Source organism: Gorilla gorilla, chromosome 10, assembly GCF_029281585.2.
Source record: "Gorilla gorilla gorilla isolate KB3781 chromosome 10, NHGRI_mGorGor1-v2.1_pri, whole genome shotgun sequence".
Taxonomy (NCBI): domain Eukaryota; kingdom Metazoa; phylum Chordata; class Mammalia; order Primates; family Hominidae; genus Gorilla; species Gorilla gorilla.
In genome coordinates, this window is record NC_073234.2 from 27677575 (window position 1) to 27698160 (window position 20586).

Genomic DNA, 20586 nt, shown 5'->3' on the forward strand with positions numbered 1-20586 from the left:
TGTACTGTGCTTATCGATATTGCAAAATTACATAAAGATGGATACTTTGAAGTAATGGGTAATGGTATGCAGACCTCAGTCTACAGTACATACCAAGCAATTCCACTTTTTTCTTGTAAGGTCATGACTTTTTTCTGCTGTTTGGGAGCACTTCCAGCATCACTAGTGGCACTTTGCATGGGTTCCAGGATGTTATTCAAGGGTTTATGGTATTGCACTAAATGTGATAAAAAACGTGCAAGATCCATGAGAAATCACTTTTCACTGTGAAATGCCATTTACTGGAAAGATCAGCTGCTCACACAGAGATGAGTAGCATCCCACTGGGTTTTAAGCAGATACTCACAATACTTGATCTCATCACAATAGCAATAGGAGGTGGCTGTGAAATTATAATAGTAGTACAGTATATACAACAGTTAATTTTATGCAGTTATGATTTCATATTGCATCTTTACATTTGTTTACATTTATCTAGATGAAAATGAAGCCATGTATGGTCTGTATTTGTGTGTGTAAGTTTTGATAAATTTCAATTTTTTGGAATAGATTTGTGTATAATTTATGGTAGTAAATGACAAAAATAGACTAGTGTCTACATATATATTGTGCATTCATGACATACCTAACTTTTTCTTAATTTTTTTCCTATTTCTAGGGTATATGGTTTATCTTCAAGTTTTTTAAAATTGTTGCCAATCTCCAAAAAAATTCCAATATATTTACTGAAAAAAGTTCATGTATAAGTGGACCCACTCAGTTCAAACCTGTGTTGTTCAAGGGCAAATTGTACTTATTTTAAGCCACTACATTTTGGGGGTAATTGTTACACAGTAATAGGTAAGTAATACAAGTAGAAAGTAAGAGAAGGAAGAGAGATTCCTCACGCTGAGATGCAGATCTGACATTTCTAGAAGGAGAGAAGAATGAAGGATTGGAGTAGGACAAGTCTTGGACTACTGCATTGTTCCAAGAATGAATTTACCAAGCAGATTGGGAGTCCCAAGCCAAAGTTGTCCCCTAGAGGATTCCTGTATTTTGCCAGAACAGGCCTACCTTATACCCCTGCTGGGCTCAGGCACTGACCGGGAATAACCCTTTAAAAGTTGGCCTCAGTGTGAATAGGGTGATAGATTTAGGAGGCAGTAGTTGGGGCTATCTGTCAATTATGCTCCCCACAGCAGGAGAACTGAGTGACACATTTCATAGCTATCACAGCAGGCCTGGAAGAGAAGACAGCCCAATAGCAATGAGCAGAGCTAGAGTCAAGATCTTAGCTTCTTCTTTTTTTTTTCAGACAGATTTTCACTCTTGTTGCCCAGGCTGGAGTGCAATGGTGAGATCTCAGCTCATTGCAACCTCCGCCTCCCGAGTTCAAGCGATTCTCCTGCCTCAGCCTCTCGAGTAGCTGGGATTACAGGCCCCCACCACCATGCCCAGCTAATTTTTTGTATTTTTAGTAGAGATGGAGTTTCACTATGTTGGCCAGGCTGGTCTCAAACTCCTGACCTCAGGAGATCCACCCACCTCAGCCTCCCAAAGTGCTGGGATTACAGGCGTGAGCCATCATGCCAGGCTCAAGATCTTAGCTTCTAAATAATATTTTCCTTGAAAAGGAACCAGGGCTCCTTAGAGAAATGGCTGATCCCACATCTGAGGCAGGAAAAGTATAAGATGAGTCTGGAACAGCTGGTAGTGACAGAGCAAGGAAGGGCTCAAGAAATGACAGAAACATGTGAAAAGGACATAGATGCCAGCTTGAAGGGACTTCCACTGGTCAAATCAGGAACAATTTGAGCATCAAAATTAAAAATGGCAGTAAGAGATTATAACCCATTGAATAAAATAGGGAATTATGGGTTCAAACAGACATAAAGACATATACATACATATATACATACATACATACATACACACACACACACATACATCAAAAGTTTGATGAGGAATGGGATATTTACATGGTTCATGGTGGACAGATACTGCCCAGATCAAAGAACCAAAGTCAAAATCATTAGTAATAGGACAAATTGAAATTATGTGCTACCTGATAGGATATAAGAAGAAAGCAGTTATCACTTTATGGTATTCCTCTAAAAGGTGTAAACCTGAATGTAATCATATGAAAACACCAGTCAACCCCAAATTAAGGGACAAGTTACAAAATAACCGACCTGTTTTCTTCAAATGTATCAAGGTCATGAACGTCAAGGAAAGACTGGGGAATTGTTCCAGGCTGAAGCAGACTAGACAGACATAAAGACTCAGAGCAATGTGTGATTCTGAACTGGATCCTGTTGCTACACAACATTTTATTGAGACAATTGACAAAACTTGAGTGAGATCTGAGGATTAGGTGGTGATCATGTATCAATGTTAATTTTCTAATTTTGATGGTTGCACTGTGATTACGTAAGAGAAGGTCTTTATTTGTAGGAAACAATACTAAAAATATTTGGGGTGGTGGAGCACCAAGTCCTCACTCTCAAATGGTCGAGGACAAAAAGTCCTTTGCACTGCACTTAACTTTTTTATTCAACTTTGCAAATGTTTCAAAATAAAAAAATAAAAGTATGCATGCTATTTGAAAGATAAACCTGTTATAAATATGAGGTTTTATCATTTAAATCCGGAGAGCTCTTTAACATCTTTTAACTTGATGAGTAGCTACCCTCTTTCTTTTCTCCCCGTCCAAGCTTACTTTAATTCATCCACAAGACTGAATGGAATCTCAACATTTAAATACCTAATCTCTTTCTTTAATCTTTGGCACCAAGGAACTGGATTTCCCCAGTTGTATGAGTCACCCGATAACAAATTTCCCAGCTTAAATAGTTTTAAAGTTGTACTATTAGTAAGGCAACACTGTTCATTGTGTCTCAGATTCAAGGATTTATAGTAACAATGTGTTTTAGCATGCATATTCTTTTTCAACATATACGTTTTTCTTTGATGCCATAAAAAGTCTTTCTGATGTTGAACAGTTTTAATGCAGTTATGCCATGATGGAACCACCCCTCTCCTCACTCCCAGAAAATCACACAGCTTGATATGTTTTTAGCCTTCATCTGAATTGTAAAACACTGAATTCTTACAGTTTTCTAAAAGAAAAAGAAAAAAACTTGCCATTGCTATTTTGGGAGCATTTGTCCAGATAAATAAAACACGGTCCTGATCCCACCCTGCCTGTCCTCACATTTCTGAGAGTGAAGATACAGAACACTGCAGTCAGGAAAGAAAACATATTTTTTTTCCTTCCCTGTCAGAATCTGTTCCACTGGGAGGTGAAGTATATGAACCCAATTTTTGCCTTGGAGATAAAGAGAAAAAAATCAATTCTACCAAGATTTACTTTATGTGAAAGCACTTAAGCAGATTCCCTAGACATGTGTTTCTGAAGGGTTGCACCCTCCAGCCATCTGACTTTTGGCCAAGTCCAGAGACATTTTAGGTTGTCAGAACTGGGGGGTGGGAGATGCTACTGGCATCTTGTGGGTAGAGGGCAGGGATGTTGCTAAGCATCCTACAACATACTAGACGGTCCCCACAAGCGAGTTGGCCAAGTGCAATGGCTCATGCCTGTAATCCTAGTGCTTTGGGAGGTGGACATGGGAGGATCTCTCGAGCCCAGGGGTTTGAGACCAGGCCAACAAACAGTGAGACCTCATCTCTACAAAAAAAATAAAAAATTAGCTGTGTGTGGTGGTGCAGGCAGGTTGTCCCAGCTATTCAGGAAGCTGAGGCAGGAGGATCACTTGAGCCCAGGAGGTCAAGGCTGCAGTGAGCTATGATCACACCACTGCACTCCAGCCTGGGTGACAGAGCAAGACTCTGTCTCTAAAAAAAACACAAAAGCCTAGCTCAGTGGCTCACCTCTGTAATCCCAGCACTTTTGGAGGCAGAGCCAGCAGGATCACTTGAGCTCAGGAGTTAAAACCAAGCTGGGCAAGACCTCGTCTCTACAAAAAAGAAAAAAAAAAAAGGCCAGGCGCAGTGGCTCACAGCTGTAATCCCAGCACTTTGGGAGCCTGAGGCGGGTGGATTCCTTGACCCTAGGAGGTCAGCTGCAGTGAGCTGTGATTGTGCCATTGCACTCTAGCCTGGGTGACAAGAATGAGACCTTGTCTCAAAAAAAAAAAAAAAAAAGCTGTTAGTGCCAAGGCTGAGAAACCCTGTCCAAGATTAATGCAGAGTACAGAGAAGAAAGAAGACCTCAGGAGGAGGGGGGAAACACCAAGAAATACAAACACAAAATTAAGAGAAAAAAAAAAACCTAATAAACAGTGAATTTCACACCGATTTATAAAGATACAGGATTTTAGGGATTAACATTCCTATTTGGTGGCCTTTCAGGATATTGCTAAGAAGACTTTAAGGCCATTTTGAGTTTTTCTACTACTACATTTTTATCAATTCTTTCACCAAGCATTTCTTGAGCACCTACTGTGTGCCAGAGGCTGAGGACACAAAGATGTGAGCTTTTCTCTTCCCTGGGGGAGCTGGGAGATTTTAGTGGTGGAAATACCTATAAATGAAGAATTGGAATTCCAAGGACTAGAGGTAAAGGGCAAGAAAAAGAGTTCTTCTCTATACCAAGCACTCCTGCTTACCTCCAGTCATCTTCATTCCGCTCTCACCAGTGAGTGTTATTCCCTTTTCACAAAAGAAGAAACTGTGAGATTAATAACAAGAGCAGACAAGCAAGTGTCAGGCCCTGTTCTCAATGTTTTAATTAATTTATTTATTTTTAAATTGTTGTTGTTGTTGTTGTTGTTGTTGTTGTTGTTGTTGTTGTTTTGAGACCAAAGTCTCCCTCTGTCGCCCAGGCTGGAGTGCAGTGCTGTGATTTCGGTTCACTGCAGCCCTCGCCTTCTGGGTTCAAGCAATTCTCATGCCTCAGCCTCCCGAGTAGCTAGGATTATAGGCGTGCGCCAACGTGCCCAGCTAATTTTTGTATTTTTAGTAGAGACAGCGTTTCACCATGTTGGCCAGGCTGGTCTCGATCACCCAGCCTCAGGTGATCCACCCGCCTCAGCCTCCCAAAGTGCTGGGATTACAGGCATGAGTCACCACGCCCAGCCCTCAGTGTTTGTTCATGTAACTCATTTTATTTTTTTTATTAACTCATTTTACTTTCACAACTATCCTTTGAGGAGGGCATTAATATCATCACCCTCATTTTACATCCGTGGGTGCTGAGGGACCAAGCGTTTAGGTAACTTGTCCAAGGTCCCACAGCCAGGCTGTCTGGCCGCAGAATCCATGCCCTTCACAATCCACACTGGTGGTTCTCTTATGCTTCATCCAAGGAAGAAAATGGTAGATCTGGGCTTAAAAGCCAGATTGTGACTGGAAACCCAATGCTCTTCTGCTACATGATACTCTCCCCTGTTCTAGAAAAGAGCTCAACATGCTATAGGCTCACAGGTGTCTGATTGTGCCTGAAGAAGTCAAAGTCAATTTCAGTTGGAGGTAGCATCTGAGCTCGTAGTGGAGGTATATGCCAGAAGGAAGGTCAGACAAAGGGAGAAGGACAAGAACAGCTGGAATAGAACACAATAAACTTCACCATGGCTAGCAGTTTGTTGTGGTTGGAATGTAAGCTATACCAGAGCAAAGGACTAAAGAGAACCTAGAGGCCAGGTGCGGTGGCTCACACCTGTAATCCCAGCACTTTGGGAGGCCAGGATGGAAGGATCACTTAAGCCTAGGAGTTTGAGACCAGTCTGGGCAACATAAAGAGACCTCATCTTTACAAAAAAATAAAATTTTAAAGGCATGGTGGTACACACCTGTAGTCCTATCTACTCAGGAGGCTGAGGCAGGAGGATCACTTGAGCCCAGGAGGTTGAAGCTGCAGTGAGCCATAATCATACCACTGTACTCCAGCCTGGATAACAGAGCAAGACCCTGTCCCCAAAAAAAAGAAAAAAAAAAAAAAGAACCTAGAGAAGTAAATAAGGGTAAGATCAGGAAGTGTGAGCTTTAACTTCCAGGCAAAAGGTAATTATTAAAAGACCATAAGGAGGCCAGGCGTGGTGGCTAACACCTGTAATCCCAGCACTTTGGGAGGCCAACGCAGGTGGATCACCTGAGGCCAGGAGTTTGAGACCAGCCTGGCCAACATGGTGAAACCCCATCTCTACTAAAAATATAAAAGTTAGCCAGGTGTGGTGGCCTGTAATCCCAGCTACTCTGGAGGCGGAGGCAGGAGAATCGCTTACACCCAGGAGGCGGAGGTTGCAGTGAGCCGAGATCGCACCACTGCACTCAGCCTGGACAACAGGGTAAGACTCGGTCTCAAAAAAAAAAAAAAAAAAAAAAAAAGAACATAAGCAGAGTATGATCTGACTTAACATCAACTTGATATCAACCCATACTTTGGAGTCTAGAACAAATATTTCCCATTCCTTTCTGTCCACATGCCCTGCTCTTGTTCTTTTTAATCTCACTTTATCTGGTTTAAATATTTATTTATTTATTTATTTATTTATTTATTTATTTATTTGAGACTGAGTCTCACTCTGTCGCCCAGGCTGGAGTGTGGTGGGACAATCTCAGCTCACTGCAACCTCCGCCTCCCAGGTTCAAGTGATACTTGTGCCTCAGCTTCCCGTGTAGCTGGGATTACAGGAGCACGTCACATCTGGCTAATTTTCATATTTTTAGTAGAGATGGGGTTTCACTATGTTGGCCAGGCTGGTCTCAAACTCCTGGCCTCAAGTGATCTGCCCACCTTGGCCTCCCAAAGTGCTGGGATTGCAGGTGTTAGCCACCGCGCCTGGCCTAAATGTGTATAATGTGGGAGAAGAAGACGAAAAATCTGGACTGCCTTTCCCCTAGCAATTCTCAGCAGCTCTCAATGCCACTCAAGCCTGCTGACCTGCAGGAGTTATTAATGATGACAGAGTGCTGTTGAAAGCAATAAGCAATGTGATGAAATTACAACCAAAATCACGCTTTCTAGATTTTTTGATGTGGTTGGGTACATTTTGAGTGACAGTGGTCCCATTAGTAATACTCATATAGGGCTTTATAGTATACCAAGCTTTTTTACATGCACTCTGTTGTTTGATCATCAAAACAAACCAAGGAGGTAGGTGTTATCCCATTTCACAGATGTGGAAACTGAAGCTTCCAGAGCTTGTTTGGGTAAGTGGAAAGAATGAACACAGAACTCCAGACTTCCAGTCTCATCCTCTCTCCTTGCCTTCCTGCCTTGCCTTCCTCCCTCTTTAACAATATTATCTTTTGTTTTGTTTTTGTTTTTATATGTTTTAATTTTCCCGTATGAATGGGACAGCAAAAGCCAGGAGACTTGATTTGTCCTCCCCTGTCTTGTGTAGGGTTAGCCCACTGTGGCCCCTACGCTTGCTAATGCAGCCCCGTGATGTTTTTCCAGATCCCTCCTGTCACCCTTAGTGGCTCTTGATCCTGATGGATCAAGAGTGTGCTTCTTGGCTAGGTGCAGTGGCTCGCACCTATAATGCCAGCACTTTGGGAGGCCGAGGTGGGGTGAACACTTGAGGTCAGGAGTTAGAGACCAGCCTGGCCAACATGGTGAAACTCCATGTCTAGTAATACAAAAATTAGCTGGGCGTGGTGGCGGGCACCTATAATCCCAGCTACTTCGGAGGCTGAGGCAGAACTGTATGAACCTGGAGGCAGAGGTTGCAGTGAGCCAAGATCTCGACACTGCACTCCAGCCTGGGCAACAGAGTGAGACTCCATCTAAAAAAAAAAAACACCACCACCACCACCACCACCACCACCAACAGAAAGAGTGTGCTCTTTGGCATGGCACAGAAGACTTTCTGCGTCCTGGCTTCTGTCCTCCTGTGACCAACCATCCTGGTTTGCCCAGAACTGAGGGACAGGGGACTTTCACTGCTAAAACGGGGACAGTTCTGGGCAAAGTGGAGCAGTCGGTTACTCTTGTTCTCCCTCTCCAGCTGCCTAATCTGCCACTCTCAAACTCCGACTTCTAAGATCCCAGCAATTGCTGTCCTGTTTCAACCCCCTGCCTTTGCTTATGCTGTTCTTTTTATTGAAAACACCTACCTCTACCTTCTCTCAGCCACTTCCTACTTTTTCTTTAAAACTATGTTCTGGGGCCAGGTGCGGTGGCTCACGCCTGTAATCCCAGCACTTTGGGAGGCCGAGGTGGGCGGATCACGAGGTCAGGCGATTGAGACCATCCTGGCTAACACGGTGAAACCCCATCTCTACTAAAAATACAAAAAATTAGCCGGGCATGGTGGTGGGCACCTGTAGTCCCAGCTACTCAGGAGGCTGAGGCAGCAGAATGGCGTGAACCTGGGAGGCGGAGCTTGCAGTGAGCCGAGATTGCGCCGCTGCACCCCAGCCTGGGTGACAGAGCAAGACTCCATCTCAAAATAAATAAATAAATAAATAAAACTATGTTCTTAAATGTAGGTACTGATTTCTTTCTTTCTTTTCTTTTCCTTTTTTTTTTTTTTTTTTTTTTTTTGAGACGCAGTCTTGCTCTGTCACCCAGGCTGGAGTGCAGTGGCATGAACTTGGCTCACTGCAACCTCCACCTACCGGGTTCAAGTGATTCTCCTGCCTCAGCCTCCCGAGTAGCTGGGATTACAGGCACATGCCACCACACCCAGCTAATTTTTGTTTTTAGTAGAGATGGGGTTTCACCATGTTGCCCAGGCTGATCTCAAACTCCTGACCTCAGGTGATCCACCTGCCTTGGCCTCCCAAAGTGCTGGGATTACAGGTGTGAGCCACCGCACCCAGCCTGTTTCTTTCTTTTTTCAATTAAAAAATATATATATATGGAATGCTGGTGGGGCTTGGTGGCTCACGCCTATAATCCCAGCACTTTGGGAGGCTGAGGCGGGCAGATCATGAGGTCAGGAGTTTGAGACCAGCCTGACCAACATGGTGAAACCCCATCTGTACTAAAATTAGCCAGGCATGGTGGCATGTGCCTGTAATCCCACCTACTCAGGAGGCTGAAGCAGAAGAATTGTTTGAACCCAGGAGGCGGAGGTTGCAGTGAGCCGAGATCACGCCACTGCACTCCAGCCTGAGCAACAGAAAAAAAAAAAAAAAGGAATGCTTCACAAATTTGTGTGTCATCCTTAAGCAGGGGGCATGCTAATCTTGTATCATTCCAATTTTTGTATATGTGCTGCCGAAGCCGTCACCAAAGCATTTGTTTCTTTGACTGTATTGTGAACTGAATGTTTGTGCCCCCCAACAATTATATGTTAAAATACTAACACTGAAGGTGAGGGTAGTAGGAGGTGGCATCTTTATAACGTGATTAGGTCATAAGGGGGAGCCCTTACAAATGGTATCAGTAGATACCATTTGTGGATATCTACTGTGGGTGCAGTGGCTGATGCCTATAACCCCAGCACTTTGGGAGGCCAAGGCAGACAGATCATGAGGTCAAAAGATCGAGACCATCCTGGCCAACATGGTGAAACCTCGTCTCTACTAAAAATATGAAAATTAGCTGGGTGTAGTGGCTCACACCTGTAGTCCCAGCTACTCAAGAGGCTGAGGCAGGAGAATCGCTTGAATCCGGGAGGCAGACATTAGAGTGAGCCGAGATTGTACCACTGCACTCCAGCCTGGTGACAGAACGAGACTGTCTAAAAAAAAGAAAAAAATCAAAAACAAACAACAACAACAACAAAAAACAAATGGTATTAGTTTCCTTATAAGAAGAGACACGAGAGAGGTGATATTTTTTTCTCTCCCATATGAGGATACAATGAGAAGATAGCCATCTACAAACTAGAAAGAGTGCCCTCACAAGACACCAGATCTGTCAGCCACCTAATCTTGGACTTCCCAGTCTCTAGAACTGTGAGAAATATATGCTTGCTGTTTAAAATGTTTATTCTTTAAGCCACTTGCTCTGTGGTATTCTGTGATAGCATTCTGAATGAAAACAGGCTGTCTCTTCCAGAATATGTTATGCTTCTTTGTAAGGCATCTTTTCATCCCAGTCTGTTGTAGAATTCCTGGCATGTAGTAGGCAAGTAATAAAGCTATGCAAGCAGATCAAATGGTGCTAGGACTCTGTAAGAATTTTTCTCAGTTTCCTTCCACAGATCTCTTGCCAGAGAGAAAAGGTTCCCCTCAGGGCAGCAAGGTAGAAGACTCAAGAAGTGAGCAGAGTTGAGATCATAGAAGGCTTGGCTTTCCATGCTTAGGGGTGCAGACTTTCATGTTTTTGCAATGGAGAGTCATTAACAGGACAAAAAAAAAAAAATCGGTGGCCCTTTGTCTATGAACTCAATAAGAGCCTAGGCAAGAAAAAAAGAAATGTAGGTAACTAGCCCAGCAAGAATAGCAACAAAGAGGCAACACTCAAGCCTCCTAGTACCTCTAGAGTTCTGTACACCCTCCTCAGGGCTAGAAGGGCCTCAATGTCTGAGTCTACCTGAGCCCACAGGTGGAAGAACAAAACAGGAAACATTTCCTGACCCAAGAAAATAGTTTAAATTGCAAAGGCACACATTACAGTTAGGTACAATATAAACAATTCCCTGGCACATTTATTCTCAAACTTTAGTACGTCAGAATCACCTGTAGGGCTTGTTAACACAGAGACTGCTGAGTCCCATCCTCAGAGATCTGATTCAGTAGGTTTGAGATGTGGCCTGGGAATCTGCATGTCTAACAAGTTCCTAGGTGGTGCTGCTGGTCTGGAGACAATGCTTCTAGGACCACCACTCCAGAACCCACTCCACCTCTCTCTCATCGACGGATAACTTGCCTGTCCTTGATTCAAGGCTTGCCTCTTTCCTTGCTAACAACATCCCTCAATCTCCTTTCAGGGACTCATTCTCCTTTGGACATTTTCAGATCTGTGCTATGGGTGGGGAGGACAAAATAACACCTTCCCTCATCAGAGCTACCTTAACCCTCACTCTATTTCTCTCTTTTTCTTACAACTTCAAAAATTGTTTGTGGCCGGGCGTGGTGGCTCACGCCTGTAATCCCAGCACTCTAGGAGGCCGAGGCAGGTGGATCACCTGGGGTCAGGAGTTCGAGACCAGCCTGGCCAACGTGGCAAAACCCCGTCTCTACTAAAAATACAAAAATCAGGCGGGCGTGGTGGCGCGCGCCTGTAATCCCAGCTACTCTGGAGGCTGAGACAGGAGAATCGCTTGAACCCAGGAGGCAGATGTTGCAGTGAGCTGAGATCGCACCACTGCACTCCAGCCTGGGTGACAGAGCAAGACTCTGTCTCAAAAAAAATACAAAAATAAAAATTGTCTTTATTGACTACTTTCATTTTCTCACCATTCATTCTCTCTTTAACCTCTTGTAATCTTTCTTTCATCCTGTCTAGCACTCTGTTATTCATAAAGAGTATTTATAAACTGGGCGCGGTGGCTTATGCCTGTAATCCCAGCACTTTGGGAAGCCGAGGCAGGTGGATCATTTGAGGTCAAGAGTTCGAGCCAGCCTGGCCAACATGGCGAAACCTCCTCTCTATTGAAAATACAAAAATTAGCTGGGTGTGGTGGCACGCGCCTGTAATCCCAGCTACTCGTGAGGCTGAGGCAGGAGGATGGCTAGAACCTGGGAGGCTGAGGTTGCAGTGAGTGGAGATCGTGCCACTGCACTCCAACCTGGGCGATAGAATGAGACCCTGTCTTTAAAAAAAGAAGCACAAGAAGAGATTGCCCTTCTTGCCTTTGAGTACAGTTTTCCTGAAGATGTGAATGGTTGAAGCTGTGACAGCCATTTTGTTAGAATGAAGGGTTACATCTGAGCACAAAACGCAACACATTGAGGATGCCAAAGCAGAAAGTTGAGAAGCATCTGGGTTATCAACATCATTTTGCAACTAATTAACCAATTCCAGAATTACCTGTCTTCAGACTTCTTGCTATGTGTAATGATAATCCCCTATTTTTTTCTTTGAGCTGGTGCTTTTCTTTTTTCTTTTCTTTTTTTTTTTTTTTGAGACGGAGTCTCGCTCTGTCGCCCAGGCTGGAGTGCAGTGGCGCGATCTCGGCTCACTGCAAGCTCCGCCTCCCGGGTTCACGCCATTCTCCTGCCTCAGCCTCCCGAGTAGCTGGGATTACAGGCGCCCACCACTGCGCCCGGCTAATTTTGTTTTTGTATTTTTAGTAGAGATGGGGTTTCACCGTGTTCACCAGGATGGTCTCGATCTCCTGACCTCGTAATCTGCCCGCCTCGGCCTCCCAAAGTGCTGGGATTACAGGCGTGAGCCACCGCGCCCGGCCGCTTTTCTTTTCTTTTCTTTTTTTTTCTTTGAGACTGAGTCTCACTCTGTCGCCTCTGGCTGGAGTGCAGTCGTGCGATCTCAGCTCACTGCAACCTCTGTGCCTCCTGGATTCAAGCGATTCTCCTGTCTCAGCCTCCTGAATAGCTGGGATTACAGGTGCCCGCGACCACACCCAGCTAATTTTTGTATTTTTTTAGTAGAGACGGGTTTTCACCAAGTTGGCCAGGCTGGTCTCAAACTCCTGACCTCAGGTGATCCACCCGCCTCGGCCTCCCAAAGTGTTGGGATTAAAGGCGTGAGCCACCGCTCCAGGCTCACCCCTTTAGAATCTACTTGCTACTCTGAGTACCTTTTTACAAATGCAATTGCGGTGCTCCTCACAGATACATTTAAAAAAAAAAAAAAAAGATGCCGGATGCCGGGCGCGGTGGCTCACGCCTGTAATCCCAGCACTGTGGGAGGCCGAGGCGGGCGGATCACGAGGTCAGGAGATCGAGACCATCCTGGCTAACACGGTGAAACCCCGTCTCTACTAAAAGTACAAAAAATTAGCCGGGCGTGGTGGCGGGCGCCTGTAGTCCCAACTACTCGGGAGGCTGAGCCAGGAGAATGACGTGAACCCAGGAGGCGGAGCTTGCAGTGAGCCAAGATTGCGCCACTGCACTCCAAAGACTTAAAGTCCAATGTTAAAAAGGGGAGAAAATTATTTTGCGTCCCATAAATACCCAGGATATTTTGTATCCTGAGTATACGTTATATAGAGATTGGTGGTGGTGGTGATTTTTGCTGCATTTGGGAGTTGCTATGAAAGTCGAGGGACTAATTTTTTTTTCTTTTTGCTTAGGCAAACTCCTGAAAAACACTTCTCTTCCTATTTTCATGTAGAGAAACTTAATTTCTCCTTGCCTTTTTTCCCCCTGTGGAGTTAAAAATAGTATGGATGCATTTATTTTGTGTCAATTTCCATTAGGATGTCTGCAGATACTAAAAGATTCTTCAAAGTCCAAAAAGCAACCTCAGATTTTCACATTGGGGTAAGTGGAAAATAGAAGGCCCTTGATTCCTATTAACTAACCTGATTGGGTATCACCATTGTTTTCATTGTTAATAATTGTTTTCCAATGAGAATATGAATATTTTTATTTTAATGGAAGTTTTATACCTACAGTAAATTCATAGGCATTAGTTCATTCACTACTAAAATGTATACTTCTCTGAACTCAGACACACAGGCCATTTAACAGGATACATGTGACATAATAAATTAAAGTGACATGAAAATGAAAGTTTCATCTATTTAGAACTGCAGAGAAGATTTCAGGTTGTCAGATTATATGTTATTACTAACTCTTGGTTATTGAGGTTAGTGCAGTAAATTGATTGAGGGCTTCATTTAAAATGCTAATTGAGCACCTGTCTGTAAACAGCAGTTAGGCAATATGGCTGAATACTAAAAAGGTAACTTTGGTAATATTGGGAATACTAAAAATATATACAGAGAGAACGAGCACGAAAATTTCATTAAAGAAAAGTGTAATGGAAGACATTTGACATATACATAAGAAAAACTCATTAATAATGAAAAGCAACCATACAAGAAATTTAGAGAAGCAGATTGCCGAGGGAGTGGGGGCGGTGGGAGGCGGTAAGTGCTAAGCATCAGTCCCCTCAGCAGTTTGAATGATTTTATGAAGCAGGTAAGATTCCTTCATAGGAAGCTGAGGGAGGGTGAGGGTAAGTGGAGGGGCTTGGATGATCACAGTATGAAAAAATGGGAAAAATGGAAGGAAGACTATTCTATTCAAGAAGACCTAACAGCAAAGCCATGCTCATGGACCAGTGACTAGGCCAATCTGACCAGAGCAGAGATTTCAGACGGGAAAAAGCGTGAAAATCATATTTTAGTAGTGTTGGAAAATATCTAAGATTTCATCAGCAAGTTTCCTGGAAGAGATTGAGACTGGAAGGTTAGTTTGATTTATCAGTGTCTAGTAAAGTTGAAAACACACATACGATATGTTCTAGTCAATGCTTGGCAGGAAACAGAATGAGCTCTCACCCTGGGTAATTGAGGACAATTCAATAAAAGAACTATTTACCAAAATGTGGGCAGGGTTAATGGCAACCTTAAAAAGCAACAAGGGTAGCAATAGCAGGGGAGCCTGGGGGACTTCATTGCTGCCCCCAGGCCTGAAGGGGCAAAGAGAGGGAATGGTGATCAGAACTGCAGAACACAGGGAGAATAGCAGGGGCAGTAGGAGAGCTCCTTGACAGGAGGCCTTTGGTGGAGGAATGCAGCCAACCCACAGAAGCCCAGCAGGACGGGAGCCAGGAGAATAAATGCCCAGATCACGCTCTCCTCCCACCCTCTGCTTTCCTGCTGGCATCTTCCAGAGGCCAAATCCAACAAGAAGTCAGAGGGAAAGGAAATTCATGGCTAGCAGTTCATAAAGGTCAGCTTCCTGGGGCCAATGCAGGGAGGAAGAAAGAGAAGATCAGAGGAGCAAATGGAAAACATCCAGTATACCACGTGACCCACAATTCTGTTACAGGACCCCAACACTACCCCAAAGGTAGCCATTGGGTCAGGGTTTCTGCACTATAGTCCCATCTGGGTTGCCAGAAATATGTTACAGGGAAGGGGTCCCGATCTAGACCCCAAGAGAGGGTTCTTGGATCTCGCGCAACAAAGAATTCAGGGCGAGTTAGCAGTGCAAAGTGAAAGCAAGTTTACTAAGAAAGTAAAGGAATAAAAGAATGGCTACTCCATAGAGCAGCCCAGAGGGCTGCTGCTTGCCTGCTTTTATGGTTATTTTTGAGGTTATGCTAAACAAGGGGTGGATTATGCATGCCTCCCGTTTTTAGACTACATTAGTGTCACTTCCTGACGCTGCCATGGCATTTGTAAACTGTCATGGCCTGGTGGGACTGTAGCAGTGAGGACGAGCTGAGGTCACTCTCGTCGCCATTTTGGTTTTGGTGGGTTTTGGCTGGCTCTTTAACCGCAAGCTGTGTTTGCTTGTTTGTTTGTTTTGAGACGGAATTTTGCTCTTGTTGCCCAGGCTGGAGTGCAATAGAACGATCTCGGCTCACCGCAACCTCCGCCTTCCGGGTTCAAGCGATTCTCCTGCCTCAGCCTCCCGAGTAGCTGGGATTACAGGCATGTGCCACCACTCCTGGCTAATTTTGTATTTTTAGTAGAAACGGGGTTTCTCCATGTTGGTCAGGCTGGTCTCCAACTCCCGACCTCAGGTGAGGTCTCCCAAAGTGCTCGGCCTTCCAAAGTGCTCGGATTACAGGAGTGAGCCACCGCGCCCGGCCTTACTGCAAACTGTTTTATCAGCAAGGTCTTTATGACCTGTATTTTGTGCTGACTTCCTATCTCATCCTGTAACTCAGAATGCCTTAACCTTCTGGGAATGCATTCCAGTAAGTTTCAGCTCATTTTACCCAGCTTCTATTTAAGATGGAGTTGCTCTGGTTCACACGCCTCTGACAATTCTACTCTAAATTTCACACTGTATAGAAACTTCCACGCGTGCAAAAGGACAAGCACAAATATTGTCTTGCAGCATTGTTTTTAGTAGCTCTAAATTGGGGAAAAACTGAATGTTCATCAATACGGGGCTACGTAAATTGAGGTGTATTCATTGATAGAATGTAGTGCAGCCATTAAAACGAATGAACTGGATATATATAAGCATTTGTGTGTGTTTGTGCACGCGTGCACATGCATGTTTTAGAGGGATACACGTAGTATGACAGATACTGAATAAAAATATTTAAAACACACAGAAAAAGCAATTGTATATTGTTTCTACCTACATGTTATGTAGTAGAAGTATAAAAACATGAGTAAGGCCGGGCGCGGTGGCTCACACCTGTAATCCCAGCACTTTGGAAGGCCGAGGTGGGTGGATCACAAGGTCAAGAGATGGAGACCATCCTGGCCAACATGGTGAAACCCTGTCTCTACTGAAAATACAAAAATTAGCTGGGCATGGTGGCACGCGCCTGTAGTCCCAGCTACTTGGGAGGCTGAGGCAGGAGAATCACTTGAACCTGGCAGGCGGAGGTTGCAGTGATCTGAGATTGTGCCACTGCACTCCAGCCTGGCAACAGAGCCAGACTCTGTCTCAAAAAAAAAAAAAAAAAAAAAAAGAGTAAAAGAATATATGAAGTCGCCTGTAATCCCAGCACTTTGGGAGGCTGAGTCAGGCAGATCACTTGATGTCAGGAGTTTGAGACCAGCCTGGCCAACATGGCGAAACCCTGTCTCTACTAAAAATACAAAAAAATTAGCTGGGCATGGTGGTGTGTTCCTGTAACCCCAGCTACTCGGGAGGCTGAGGCAAGAGAATCGCTGGAACCCAGGAGGTGGAAGTTGCAGTGAGCTGAGATTGCACCACTGCACTCCAGCGTGGGCAACAGAGTGAGACTCTGTCTCAGAAAAAAAAAAAGAATACATGAAATCAGAGAAACTCAAATTGTGATAGTAGTTTCTTCTGGTGAAGGAAGAAAAGAGAATGATATCAGGGAAGATGAAAAAAGAGACTGTATTAGTAAAGCTTCTCCAGAGAGAAAGAATCAACAGGATCAATGGATGCATAGGTATATAGGTAGGTAGGTAGGTAGATAGATAGATAGATAGATAGATAGATAGATAGATAGATAGATAGACAGACAGACAGACAGACAGACAGACGAGAGGGGATTTATTAGAGGAATTAGCTCAAGTGATATGGAGGCTGAAAAATCTCATGACAGTCCATCTGCAAGCTGGAGACCCAAGGACACTGGGAGCATGGCTCAGTCCAGGTCTAAAAGCCTCAGAACCAGGGAAACTGATGGTGTAATTATCCATCCCAGGTGGAAGGCCTGAGAACCTGGAGTGCCCCTGGTATAAGTCCCAGAGTACAAAGACAGGAGAGCCTGGAGTTCTGACTTCCAAGGGCAGAAGAATGTGTCGCAGCTCCAGGAGAGAGAGAGAAAGAATTTCTTTCCTCCGCCTTTTGATTCTATCTGGGGGCCCCAAGGCAATCGGATCGTGCGCGCCCACATGGAGGGCAGATCTTCCCTCCTTTATCCAGCAACTCACACACCAGTCTCCTCTGGAAACACTCCCACTGATACACCCAGAAGTAATGCCTTACCAGCTATCTAGGTATCACTTAATCCAGTCAAGTTGACACGTAAAATTAAGCATCACAGGGGCCTTCAACTGTATTGCTTATTTTAGAAAGATCTGAGACAAATATGACAAGTCTAGTGATACTGCTATGAAGGGGGAAAAAGGCAGAGGAAGGAGATGGGGAATCATGGTGGATGACATTTAAAATCTAGGAAGAATGATTACAAGAATCCCTCCTGGGGAGGGGATATCAGTGCAGAGACCTAAATGAGGGGAGGGAAGAGATGCAAACATCCAGGGGACCAATACTCCAAGCTGAGGAAGCGGCAGGTACAGACACTAAGGGGTATCCTGTTTGGCTCATGACTGCAGTCCCAGCACTTTGGGAGGCTGGAGCAGAATTGCTTGAGCCCAAGAATTGAAGACCAGCCTGGGCAACATAGCAAGACCCTGTCTCTACAATTAAAAAAAAATTAGCCAGGCATTGTGGTACATGCCTGTAATCCCAGCTACTCAAGAAACTGAGGCAGGAAGATCATTTCAGCTCAAGGGGTTGAGGCTGCAGTGAGCCAAGATCACAGCACTGCACTCCAGTGTGGGTGACAGAGCAAGAACCTGTCTCTTAAAAAAAAAGTGTATATATATGGAAAAAAATATATTTATATAAGGAGAATATATACATATTTCCATATATATATTTATATAAGGAGAATATGTATATTCTCTAAAAATATGTTTTTCCTTATATATGAAAATATATATATATATATTCCCTAAAAAGGAATTCCCTGCATTTTAAAACTGAAATATATATAAATGTTTTATATACATAACATTACATTTATGTTTATATATACAAAACATTTATATATATATATATAGTGTTCTGTTTATGTTGTTGTTGTTGTTGTTGTTGTTTTGAGACAGAGTCTCACTCTATTGCCCAGGATGGAATGCACTGGTGCGATCTCTGCTCACTACAACCTCTGCCTCCTGGGTTCAAGCAATTCTCCCGCCTCAGCCTCCTGAGTAGCTGGGATTACAGGCACATGCCACCATGCCCGGCTAATTTTTGTATTTTTAATAGAGATGGGGTTTCACCATATTGACCAGGCTGGTCTCGAACTCCTGACCTCAAGTGATCCACCCACCTTGACCTCCCAAAGTGCTAGGATTACAGGCGTGAGCCACCACACCCAGCGTAAAGTGTTGTGTTTTAAGTGAACAATCCAGCACATTTAGTATATTAACAATGTTGTACAACCACAATCTCTAATTCCAAAACATTTCAATCACTATAAAATGAATCATTCTGTGCCCATAAGTGCTTTCTCCCCATTTCTTCCTCTCCCCAACCCCTGGAAACCACCAACCTGCATTCTGTCTCTATACATATACCTTTCATGACTATTTGATATAAATGGAATCATACAATATGATCTTTGTGTCTGGCTTCTTTGACTTAGCATAATATTTTGAGGTTTATCTATATATGTTTTAGCAAGTACCAGTACTTCATACCTTTTCATGGTTGTGTGATACTCCATGTACATATATTTACAGTCATAATATTAAAAAATTTTTAATTGTGGTAAAATCACATAACAAAATTTACTATATTAATCATTTTAAGTGTATGGTTCAGTGGCATTAGTAATGTACATTCATGTTGTTTACAACCATCACCACCATCCACCTCCAGAACCTTATTCTTCACTCCAAACTGAAACTCCATACCCATTATTATTATTATTATTATTATTATTATTATTTTATTATTACTATTTTTTGAGATGGAGTTTTGCTCTTATTGCCCAGGCTGGAGCGCAATGGCACAATCTCGGCTCACCGCAACCTCCACCTCCAGGGTTCAAGTGATTCTCCTGCCTCAGCCTCCCGAGTAGCTGGGATTACAGGCATGCACCACCATGTCCGGCTAATTTTGCAGTTTTAGTAGAGACAGGGTTTCTCCATGTTGGTCAGGCTGGTCTCGAACTCCCGACCTCAGGTGATCTGCCCGCCTCGGCCTCCCAAAGTGCTGGGATTACAGGCGTGAGCCACCGCATCCAGCCCAGAAACTTCTATATACTCTTTAAGACTCAATTCAAACAGGACTTCCCCTATTAAAAAAAAAGTCCTAACATTTCCTAAGAAAACTTGGTGTCTCCATACTAAACTTTGTTCATACCTATCGGGTCATGCTTGGCACACTTTTTTGTTATTTGTGTATTAATCGCCTTTCAGCCCCCGGGGTTCTAACAAGGTGCCTAACACAGAGAAGTTGCCCCATAAATGCTTGTTGAATGGGTGAGTGAAATGAAGGAAAACTGCCACAGCAGTGCCTTCAAATTTCACTGACAAAAATTGTACTTTGGCCAGAGTTCATTGGCTTTTATTAGCTTAGACTGGGTTTACAACAGGTGTCTCTGTCACTAAACTGGAAAGTAAGTGACAAGCTAACCTCAGGACACCAAATTAAATACTTTCAGCACTGTGCCATGGTAGCCCTTGGATCACAGAGCCTGAAGTGTCTGAGCAGTAATTTCTAGCTGCTGCTGCCAGAGAAATAATAAATGATGTTACACAGAAAGTATCACATTATAGTTTATTATACATGAACCTCTGTGAGAGTAAGCTGTAAATGGTTCGCACCCTAGAGCATGGGCTTAGTCTTTCCAAACAAATCCATTTACCTGTTATCTTTATAAAGTCCTGATTAAAACATGTTTTGGAGATATAGATATATCTAATACATGGACCATAGTAGTCTCTTGTGAGTATCTGAATCAAAATTTTAGTATCTAGATAGCACCAAACTTAGAAAAGTATGCCCTTTTACAGAATTACAGGTTCAATTTCATTTGGCTGGACTACATGTCTTTCTACTTTAGGGTCCTAATGTCAGAATATGGTCGGACATGGTAGCTCACACCTGTAATCCCAGGACTTTGGGAGGCCAAGATGGGAGGATTCCTTGAGGCCAGGAGTTTGAGACCAGCCTGGACAACAAAGTGAGACCCCATCTCTACAGAAAATAAAAAATTTGCCAGGGTTGGTGTATGTGCCTGTAGTCCTAGACGCTCACAAGGCCAAGATGGGAGGATTGCTTGAACTCGGGAAGTTGAGGCCGCAGTGAGCCATGAGTACATCACTGCACTCCAGCTTGGGCGACAGAGCAAAACCCTGCCTCAAAAAAAAAAAA

At 43.7% G+C, this 20586-nt stretch overlaps 1 non-coding gene across 1 annotated transcript; it reads right to left on the reverse strand.

The window, feature by feature from the left end:
* Positions 1–9079: 9079 nt before the first annotated feature.
* Positions 9080–9182, reverse strand: LOC115930262 (U6 spliceosomal RNA). Its single transcript, XR_004066915.1, has one exon. It is a non-coding gene; the product is annotated as a U6 spliceosomal RNA (small nuclear RNA).
* Between the last annotated feature and the right edge of the window lie 11404 nt (positions 9183–20586).